Genomic DNA, 11,837 nt, shown 5'->3' with positions numbered 1-11,837 from the left:
ATTTTTAGTATATAAAGAAGCCGTTGACTTTTGTATATTAGCCTATATCCTGCAAACCTGTCATAATTACTTATTAGTTCCAGCTGTTTTTTGGTTGGTTCTTTGGAATTTTCCACCCAGACAATCACGTCACCTGCAAAAACAGGTAATTTTCTTTCTTCTTTCCAAATTTGTATACCTTTTAGTTCCTTTTTTGTCTTATTATATTTGTGAGGACTTCCAGTACAAATGGCAAGAGGGAACATATTTGCCTTTTTCCCAATGTTAGAGAAAAAATGTTCAAATTTTTTGCCTTTAAGTTAAGTGAGTTTGTATTTCTTAATCATATGTGAGCATACATTAATATATTTATAAGCCCTTCATATTTCAATTTTTCTGAAAACACTGAGCTTTTATGTTAAAAATATTTCCATCTCCATTGAGGTATGGTTGACAAGTAAAAAATTGCATATATTTAAGAGGCACAACATGATGTTTTGATATATGTATACATTATGAAATGATTAGCACAATGAAGCTGATTAATATATCCATCACCTCACATAGTTACCTTTCCTTGTGTGTGGTGGCGGTGAGAACACTTGTGACCTACTCTCTTAGCAAATTTCAAGTATACAGCACATTATTATTAACTATAGTCACCACGCTGTACATTAGGTCGCCAGCACTTACTCGTCTTATAACTGAATGTTTTTACCCTTTAACAATAGCTCCCCTTTGCCCCGTTCCCCTGCCTGTGGTAATCACCATTCTATTCTCTGTTACTACGAGCTAAACTTTTTTTTTTTGAGATTTCACATGTAAGTGGGATCGTGCGGTATTTGTCTTTCTGTGTCTGGCTTATTTCACTTAGCATAATTTCCTTCAGCTTCATCCATGCTGTTGCAAATGGCAGGATTTCTTTCTTTTTAAAGGGTAAATAATATTCCATTTTATATATATGCCACACTTTCTTTATCCATTCATCTGTTGATGAACACTTAGGATGTTTTCATATCTTGGCTATGTGAATAATGCTACAATGGACACAGTAGTGTAGATATGTCTCTGAGATAGTAATCTTATTTCTTTCAGATTTATGCCCAGAAATGGGATTGCTGGATCATATGGTCATTCTATTTTTAATTTTTTGAGGAACTTCCATACTCTTTTCCATAATGGCTGTACTAATTTACTAATTTACATTTCCATAATGGCTGTACTAATTCCACCAACAGTACCTGAGGGTTCCCTTTTCTCCACATCCTCACCAATACCTGTTATCTTCCAATTTTTTGATAATAGACATCCTAACAGATGTAAGGTGATATCTCATTGTGGTTTTGATTTCCATTTCCCTGGTGAGTAGCGATGTTGAGTGTCTTTTCATATACATTTTGGCCATTTGTATGTCTTCTCTGGGAAAAAAAAAAAGTCTATTCAGGTCCTTTGTCCATTTTTTAAATTGGGTAATTTATTTATCTTTTGCTGTTGAGTTGTATGTGTCCCTCATATATTTTGGATATTAACCCCTTATCAGACACATGGTCTGCAGATATTTTCTCCAGTTCCATAGGTTGCCTTTTCATTTTGTTAATTGTTTCCTTTGCTGTGCAGAAATTTTTTAGTTTGATGTAGTCCCACTTATTTAATTTTGTTGCATGTGCTTTGGTGTCAAGTCCAAAAAAATCATTGCCAAGACCAAAGTCTATCCGCCTATTTTCCTCTATGTTTTCTTCTAGGAATTTTATGATTTGGGGTCTTGTGTTTAAAACCTTAATCCATTTTGAGTTGATTTTGTGTATGTCGTAAGATAAAAGTTCTATTATGTTCTTTTTCAGGTGGATATCCAGTTTTCCCAACACCATTTATTGAAGAGACTATCCTTTCCCCATTGTATGTTCTTGGTGCCTTTGTCAAAAATTAGTTGGCCATATATGCCTAGGTTTATGTTGGGGCTTTCTATTCTGTTCCACTGGTCTATGTGTTTGTTTTCATGCCAATACCATGCTGTTTTGATTACTATCACGTTGTAATATAATTTGAAATCTAGAAGAGTGATATGTCCAATATTTTGTTCATCTTACTTAAGATTGCTTTAGCTGTTCAGGGTCTTTTGTGGTTTTTTAAATTTTAGGGTTTTTTCTATTTCTGTGAAAAATACCTTTTGAATTTTGGTAGGAATTGCACTAAATCTGTATCTTGTTTTGGTTAGAATGGATATTTTAAAAATATTAATTATTTTAATCTGTGACATGGATTTTTAAAAATTTATTTGTCTTCGGTTTCTTTCATCAATGTTTTATAGTTTTCAGTGTACAGATCTTTTACCTCCTTGGTTAAATTTATTCCTAAGTATTTTATTCTTTTTGATGCTATTGTAAAAGGGAATGTTTTCTTCATTTTTTGGATAGTTTGTTGTTTGTGTATAGAAATGCAACTGATTATTATTTGCTGATTTTCTACCCTGGAACTTTACTAAATTTATTCATTAGTTTTAATAGTTTATTTTGGTGGAGCATTTAGGGTTTTATATATATAAGACCATGTTATCTGTAAAAGCAGCAATTTTATTTCTTCCTATTCGATTTGTATGTCAAGCCTTATCAATTTCAAAGAATCAGCTTTTGGTTTGGTTGATTTTCTTTATTTTCCTGCTTTCAATTTCAATAATTTTTGCTCTAATTATTACTTCTTTCCTTATGCTTGCTTTAGGCTTCAATTTCTCTTCTTTCTCTAATTTTCTAAGGTGAAAGCTTAGATTGTTGATATTTAGATCTTTCTTCTTTCCTAATATATGCATTCAATGCTATAAATTTCCCTCTCAGCACTACTTTTACTGCATCCCACAATTTTTGATAATTTATACCTTCAGTTAGCTCAAAATATTTTAAAATTTCTCTTAAGATTTCTTTTTTTTTTTAAGATTTTATTTATTTATTTGACAGAGAGAGAGACAGCCAGCGAGAGAGGGAACACAAGCAGGGGGAGTGGGAGAGGAAGAAGCAGGCTCATAGCAGAGGAGCCTGATGTGGGGCTCGATCCCACAACGCCGGGATCACGTCCTGAGCCAAAGGCAGACGCTTAACCGCTGTGCCACCCAGGCGCCCCAAGATTTCTTTTTTTTAACCCATGTGTTATGCAGAAGTGTATTGTTTAATTTCCAGGTATTTTGAGATTTTCTACCTATCTTTCTGTTATTGATTTTTTTTTTTTTGCTTAATTCCATTGTTGTATTAAGAGCAGACATTGTATAAGTTCTATTCTTTTCAGTTTGTTAAGTTGTGTTTTATGGCCCAACATATGGTCTGTCTTGGTGAATGTTCCATGTGAGCCTGAGAAGTGTGTGTTCTGTTGTTATCAGATGAGGTAGTTGATAGACGTCAATTATTCCCAGTTGACTGATGATGCTGTTGCGTTCCACTGTGTCCTTACTGATATTCTGCTTGCTTGATCTGTCAGTTACGCTTGAAAGAGGGGTGTTGAAGCCTCCAGCTATAATAACGGATGTGTCTATCGTCCTTGCAGTTCTATTGGTTTTTGTCTCACATATTTCAATGTGCTATTATTAGATGCATGCATGTTAAGGACTGGTAACGTCTTTTTTTTCTTTTAAGACTTTATTTATATATTTGAGAGAGAGAGAGAGAGAGAGCACGAGTGGGGGGAGTGGGGCTTGATTCCAGGACCCCAGGATCAGGACCTGAGCCAAAGGCAGACACTTAACTGACTGAACTCCCCAGGTGCCCCCATCCTTCTGGTTTTAATTGAGCATTTTACATGATCTTATTTTGTCTCTTCTTTTAGCATATCAATCATATATTTTTTCTTACTTTCTTTCTTTCTTTTTTTTTTTTTTGTCTTTCCAGCTTTAATTTAATGGCATTGGTCTACGATGGATTTTAGATCTTGTGGAAAGCAGCCCTGTCCATGGACTGCACATAGTCTTCAAAAGCAGGGATCCACTCCGCCAGCACAGCTGGTCCAACTTTGTTGCCTTCCACTACACACTGTACTTAACGTTCTTTAATTCCAAATAGGAGGATCGGTAGGGGAAGAAAGGGATAAAGAAAGGGGGAGTAATCAGAAGGGGGAATGAAACATGAGAGACTATGGACTATGAGAAACAAACTGAGGGCCTCAGAGGGGAGGGGGTGGGGGAATGGGGTAGGCTGGTGATGGGTAGTAAGGAGGGCACGTATTGCATGGTGCACTGGGTGTTATACGCAACTAATGAATCATCGAACTTTACATCGGAAACCGGGGATGTACTCTATGGTGACTAACATAATATAATAAAAAATCATTAAAAAAAAATAAAGTTCTTTAATTCCATCCTCCATTGGAACTAGTTCAGAAGAGCCCCAGAGCAAGCTGTCTGCTTGAATGCTCCTGATGCACTCCTCTAGTGTGGCCATACCTGTCTCAGCCCAAGGTATCACATCCAGTAAGGTGGAAGACCTGGCAACAAGGGGAGGAACCACAGTTTATTTATCGAGTCACCTACTGAAGGACACCTTGGTTGCTTCCAACTTTTGGTGATTATGAAGTTACAACTTTATTTGTTTGTTTGTTTATAACATGTTTGTATTCTTTCATAGATTTTTCTGTCTCTTTGCTTTTATTGCCCATCTGCTTTTGGATACTGTCTGCTTTTTCCATTGAGTCTTTAAATATTAATCATAGTTATTTTAAATTCTCAGTCTGATAATTCCAAAATTTCTGCCATATCTGAGTCTGATTATGGTGATTGCTTTGTCTATTCAGATCATACATTTTTTTTCTTGCTTTGTATCATGCCTTGTAATTTTTTGTTGAAAGCAGAACGTGATGTATTAGGTAATATGAACTGAGGTAAGTAGGCCTTTAGTGTGGAGTTTTCTGTTAACAGGGCTAGGAATTGAATGTTTGTTGTAGCTGTAGGTTTCAAAAGCTTTGATTTCCTCTAGTATGCTTGTTTTTAAAATTATCTTTTATCTTTGGGTTTCCCTGAAAACTTTCTTAAATAGAGTCTGGGTCTTATAGCTGTTTCACCTGCAATCCACAGTTAACATACTAGAGCCCTATTGATGGGGTGGTAAGGTGTGGGGGAGGAGAAGACATCTATAATCCTGTGAATAAGTCTTAGTCTTGAGCTTGTGTCCCTGAGCTGTGACCTTCACAAATGATTCTTAGGCTCTTTTTTTCCTTTGAGTGAGACAGAAAGACTAGAGGGGATTAGAGTTGGATAAATTCCCTTGCCCCACATCAAATAAAGCTCTTTGCCATTGACATAATAGGACTTTGTTAAGAAAAATGCTCTGGACATTATTTCAAAACGATTACTATTCCCTCCCCCCTGCCAAAGACATGGGATTGTTGTTTCAACTCTTCATCATGACAACTTGGTGGGGTTCCTGGAGGTAAGACCCACAGAAGTGCAAGGTGCCCTATGACTGCAGCTCTAAAGAGTTTCTCACTTACACTAATTTATACCCCATCTCCAGCAATTCATTAAAATTACTGTTTAAGTTTACCTACCATCTATGGCTCTAGCAGCTTTTGCTCAAGGTGAGTTGCTCTGGGCTGTGATTCTCTGTATTAACCTATCTCTCCAGATTTCAAGGTAGTGGTTTGTACTTTGCCCTTAATTCCTTAATGGATCCAAGAAAAGTCACAATTTTCAATTTGTTCGGCTTTAGTGTTGTCATAAGGATGAGAATTATGGCTTTATGTGTTGGAGATGAAATTTCAAGTCTCTAAGAGTTCTTTTAATGAGTTGGGAAACTTATAGTCTTTGTATGTCTAAAAAAGTCTTTTTTCCCCTTCCCCTTTGAATGATCATTTATCTGGGTATAAAATTCAAGATTGCCAGCTATTTTCCTTCAGCATTTTACAACTACTACTTTGCTGTCTTTTTGCTGTATATTATTGCTGCTAAGAATTTTGCTGTCTCTCCAGCTATCATTTCTTTGTAAATTATCTGTCTTTTGGTAGCTTTAAAGATTTAATTTTTTCCTTGATACTTCATACACTTTCTATACTATGTCTCTGTGTGTAGAATTATCTTCAGTTGATCTATTTTTTTATATAATGAATTATATATTCTTTAATTCTGAAAAATTTTCAGTTCTGATATTTTCAAATGTTCCATTTCTATCATTTCCTTCATTCTCCTTTTATGAAGTGCCATTAGACTAATATTAGCTTGTCAATCCATTCTCCATGTCTCTACACTTCTATTTACTCAAATCATATGTTTATTCTATGTTCTTGGAATATTCTTAAGCATTATTTCCTATGAATTTTCTCTTTGTCTCTCTGTCCATTCTGGAGTTTATCCCATTATACTCTTTTTGTCCATGAGGAAGATGTTCTATTGAGCCAAAATTTTTCTCCATTCCTAGTGTGTCCTCTGAAGACACCTGTTCAAATCTGCCTTCAAAACTCCTTTGAAATATTTGAAGACCAAGATGCCATCCTCCCCCTTTTTCTTAGGTTAAACACCACAGTTAAAGGTCATTGTGAATGTAAGCAGGTCACAGTGAATACTACCTTTTACAATATAGTAATGGGAAATTTGAAAAGTAGATCGATGTCTAAATTTTAATCAATTATTCTAGAAGTGTTCATTGGGAACCTGGGGAGCAGCTTGGAAAATTCTCCTGTGGTATGTAAATTAATTCTATGTGTCTCATCTGGGTTTCATTCATTTATTAAACAATAATTTATTATATGTTTAGTTTGTATTAATTACCCTTCTAAGTGCAGGAGCTTTGCTGGGGATCAAAGCATGGTCCTCAGTTGTGTCAGGGCAGGAGAAAAGAGGTTGAGATGGTGAGTGGGGTGAAAAGGGATGTGATTGTCCAGGCAGAGAGTACAGAATGAGAAGGGTGCCCAGAGAGCACTCTGAAGACCCTACTATTTTCAGATTCCCATGCAATAGTTAGCAGCACTCCAAACATAGTAAGTGGGGCTGTGTGTAGCCTCAGGGACCATCCAATGAAGTTATTATCCCTTCATTATGGAGTTACAGACGGTCAGGCTCAGCTCTTACAGCATTTAAGCCAGTCCTGATCAAGGGCAGGAAGAATAAGTGACTTCATTCCACCAGCAAGTAAGTCTGGATTTAGTTTTGCTCCATTGACTTCTGCCTCAAACGTTTGTTGATTTACTCACTGGGGTGGATTAATGACACCAATGGCCCCTAGTAATGGTCTTTCTGTATCCAAAACCTTGCCCTGTAACTTTGTAGTCCCCTCCTACACTGACTCTGGGCTTGGCCACATGACTTGCTAGGGCTAATGCAATATTTGTAAATGTGATACGGGCAAAAGCTGGAAAAGTACTTGTAGATTTCCACATCTTCTCTTGTATCTCTGCCTTCCCTGTGATAACCAGACTAGTTTTCTTTTGGAACCTTGTCCAAGGCTAACTCTCTCTTGTCTTGGTTTCTCTTGTATCTTGTCTTGACCCTGCTGCTGACATAAGAAGATGCTTGAACTATCCTGATGCAGGGATGTGAGGGACACATGGAGGAGAGCTGTGTTGTTCCAGATGAGGCCGTCCTAGACCATCCAGCCCCCAGCTCACTTCCAGTTCACAGTAGATACATGAGACAGCCCAGCTGAGATCAGTTAAACGTGGCCCAGATTGGTAGAAGGCTGGCTCAAGTGAACAGAAAGCTTAACTGAACCTATAGGCTTATGAGTAATATTAAATGGCTGTTGTTTTAGACTACTAAGTTGTAGGCTACTTTGTTACAGAGCAGTGCTAACTCATACAGAAATGGTAGTTATCTGATGCTCAGTTATTCCACAAATCTTTGTGGAATAACTACTTTGCTCCTATGGGCTTGTGGAAAGCTCTGCAAGGACTTTTTCTATCTGCTGCCACTCTGGTTCTGTTGGCATGACCAAGATTCTACCTCTGCGTCCTTGTCCAGAACTTTGTATCCCTGCTGGGACTGGAGATACCCTAACACCCGATGGGCTTGGCTGGGCCCCTGATCCTCAAGTTCTTTTCAGCACCCTTCCCTTCCCTACTGGGTTCATTCTTTGAATGGACGAATGACTTGGAATCCCTATACCTCACATCTAGAGCATTTTTTATCACCTAGCTGTCCACGACTTTGCCTCCCTGGTTGGGTTGGACTTGTTTGGGTATGCACAGTGGCCTGCAGTATGTGCCTCTTTATTGCCCTTCTTTGGACACTGTCCTCACAGCTGGATGAAGAATCATCCTCTGTGAGAGTTTGTTCCCTGTATTGGTTTCCTAGGGCTGCTATTCGAAGTACCGTGGGCTGCATGGCTTAAACAACAGAAATTCATTGTCTCACAATTCAGGAGGCCAGAAATCTGAGATAAAAGTGTTGGCAGAATTGGTTTCCTCTGAGGCTTCTCTTCTCAGTTTGTAGATGGCCACCTTCTTTCTCCCGTGTCCTCACATGGTCTTCTCTCACTCTGTGTCGATATCCAAATGTCCTGTTCCTGTGAGATCACCAGTCATGTTGGATTCAGGCCCACCCTAGTGACTTCATTTTAACTTAGTTACCACTTTACAGACCCTCTCTCCAAATACAGTCACATTCTGAAGTACTAGGGGTGAGGAATTCAACATATGAATTTGGGGGGGGTACATAATTCTCCCCTTACCAGCTGCTGTGCTCAAATCTAGCTTTCCTGTTCTCCCCCCTGGCCTACGTGTTTCAGGTCTGAGCTTGCTGGGCTTTCAAGCCGCCTGAGCTGTGGGAGTTAAGCTCCCGGATATGTTGTCCCTCACGTAGAGCCTCTTGGTCATTGCAGTTTTGAGGTGATAACGCCCAGTTTTCTTCTCTTTGCATTGGTTGGACCTAATTGGCTCTCGTGCTTGTTAGCCACAGTAGCTTCGAGAAGAGCAGCTGAAGGCTCAAATGGTACCGCTTGCTGGCTGGAATGAAAAGGTGTACGAGAGTATTAGCTGCTCAGACCAAGTCCACGGGGGTGCTTCCTGGGAGATGTTTTATCCTGGATACAGTAGCTGCTCCTGCCCATTCAGCCTGTCAGGAGACCAGAGCCAAGACGGCGCGTGCCAGGAGGTGGGGCTGAGGGAGAGTAGCGCCCACGTCGGCTCCGAGGAGCCGCGCGATCTCTGATAAGAGGAAGACACCCAGGAGGCAGCAGGGTGTCGCAGAAGGGGTTTTGGAATGAGGCAAGACTGTGTTTGATCCTGACTGCACCATTTGCTATTGATGACCTTGAGCAAGCCATTTAACCTTTCTGGACCTCAGATTCCTTATCTGTAAAACAGGGAGAGGACCCCCTACCTCACAGGGCTGCTGTAGAGCTAGTAGTGCCAAGCACCGCGCCCGACCCTATCAGGGATCCGTGTATGTGCTGACCGAAAATGAATGACCCCACGCTGGGAAGCTAGGAGGGGCCCATCTGAAACTTTAGGGGGTTACTGACATGTCACAGGGTGGTTGAATAACGTCAGTCTGAAAGCCTGTCCAGAATTTCTCTTTCCTTAAGCTCCCCTCTATGTGCATGTACTTGTGTGCACACATGCACACATACGCACGCACATGGATGTACGTGATGTGTGCTGAACAAGTAAGCACCATACCCGGGCCACGGACACACACACATGTGACTACACACAGCACACACGCCCATGCGCATAGGAATTGGCACAGCCCCAGTTGGTCCCTCTATTACAGATAGACACACGTACACAAGTGTGTGCACAAAAACACACTCCCAGGCCCCATTCACGGTGGCTGTTTTCCCTCCGTAAAATGACACCCTGAGTTCTTCACCATACGGTCTCCAATTATATCTAAACATCGGAGACCATAATATATATCTAAGTACTGCGGACCATATATTGAGTTGTCCCCCTCAATATATCTACAGTGAAATAGGAAGAGGGGGAAAACCCCAGCGGAGAATGAGAAGCCGTACATACAGATTGCAATCACCACCCAATGTTGCTGGTGGAGAGAAATGGAGGTTGAGCATTGAATGTTAAAAATTGTGTTGAATTAGATAAGAAAATCCCGTGTAGACTTTGTTAATGATTCATAATCAGCTAATAAGCTCATCTTGAGGAGAATAATGATCCGCGGACCTGTTGGCTCGTTTATCACTGTGTTTTACAACATTGGCAAAGAAACTAATTAAATCCCCGCATCATTACAGAGAATCCCTTTTAATAGAGATACAATGATGCACTAGAGGCTACAGATTACACTGCAAATTGTACCAAGAGATTTTGGACAGCGGGTTTTAATTAACATGTGAGCCAGAAGCAGCTCGCTTAAATAATAACCAACACTGAGACCATCTGCATGGAGGAGCCAGGCCGGAGGAGGGGGCGAGCACGGAGGCGCGGGAGGCCGGGAGAGCGTGGGCTGGGGCTGGAAGGTGTTTCCGAGTCAGGGCTGTAGGGAGAGGGGAGAGACCGAGCCGGGGCTGGAGTCCAGGCGGCTAAGGCAAGCAGAAGCTGGCGCATGTCAAGGTCAAGAATCAGACCAGGTGAAGGAATGCAGCTGTGTCTGGGGAAGCTGGAGATGGGGATCCACACTGATGACAGCAGCAGAGTCACATGAGCTCTGGACAAAGTCTCCAGGTCCCCTCATTTTCCATCTGGACAAACAAAACCGAGAGAGACCACCCTGTGAATGGGCATCACAGACCACTGTCTGGATTCCAACCCTTGGCCGTTGGATCAGCAAGTTGCTGGGAGCCGGTCTAAAGCAGGCAGGGTAGGTGCCCCGAGGGGGACCCAGCACTCTAGTTTCTGCTTGGGAGCAGGGGGATGCCTTAAGTGACATAGCCAGTGAGCCTTTGATAGCTGGAGTCCAAGCCTTTCTTCCCATGCTCTTTCTGTAGTCGGCTTTCAGGGAGAAACTTCAGCCAGTAGGCCAGCAGACAGACAGAAGGACAAGGGGGCTAGAAGGCCGGTGAGTGAAGAATAAAGCCGGGAATGCTGCTTAGCCATGAGTTGCATGTGCGTTCTTGGAAATGAGTTCACGGCAAACCTGGGGGGAACTTTATTACCTTAAGGCAATGCTGGTACCCCAGGGAGGCCTAAAGAGTTCTCCTGCAGGGGCTACTCCTGTTGAGCTGGACTTCCCGAGGGCCCAGGCCCGCGTGGGGACTGCCTGGGTCACACGGCTTTGCCTTAGCCGGAGCAGCGGGTCATGCATTTTCCTTGGCAGTCCCCGAGTCTGGTACTTTCCTGTTCCTTCCTTCCTCAGAATCCAGACTTTCCTTCCCAGGCTGAGGCTCAACACTGAGGTGGCCTGTGCCACGGGCGGCATCACAGACTTCAAAGAGGCTTTTCTGACAGTTGTGGGCCGATCCAGTGTCTGCGCAGGCAAGACGCGGGAAAGAATTCTCCCCAAGTTCATGTCCCTCTCTCTCAGAAAATAAGCTGAAGGCTTCCTCCTCTGAGGCTTGTATATTATTATTTTTTTAAGATCGGCAGCAAAATGATTCATAAAACCTTGGAAACAGATTTCTTGTAAAGCCTCAAAGAACAATGGCTCATTGTGTACCGAGACTCCCACCTGATATTCTGCCAAAGGCGTGAGGCAGGCTCCTTCGAGATGGAGCTGCACCCAGCAGTCATTTCCCAGCCTGCTCTTCTCCTGGGGTTCCATGGCAACACCGCTGAGATCCCAGTACCTTCTAGCATTCCCCAGGCAGCTTTCACCTTTGTGCCCAGGCCCCAGGACTGCCTCACGGCTGGGGCGCGCTATTCATATGTCGGAAGTACTGCCAGCACAGTGCATTCAGGCTCCCAAAGCCAACCTCACCCCCCGCCCCCGCACATGTCCATGCATTCACACGCGCATGCACACTCCTGCCCTCTTCCCACCCTCGAAGCTGGCAGTC

The sequence above is a fragment of the Ursus americanus genome, chromosome 33 (assembly GCF_024610735.1).
Source record: "Ursus americanus isolate L20-20 chromosome 33, mUrsAme1.1.p, whole genome shotgun sequence".
Classification (NCBI taxonomy): domain Eukaryota; kingdom Metazoa; phylum Chordata; class Mammalia; order Carnivora; family Ursidae; genus Ursus; species Ursus americanus.
This window is presented reverse-complemented; position numbering follows the sequence as displayed.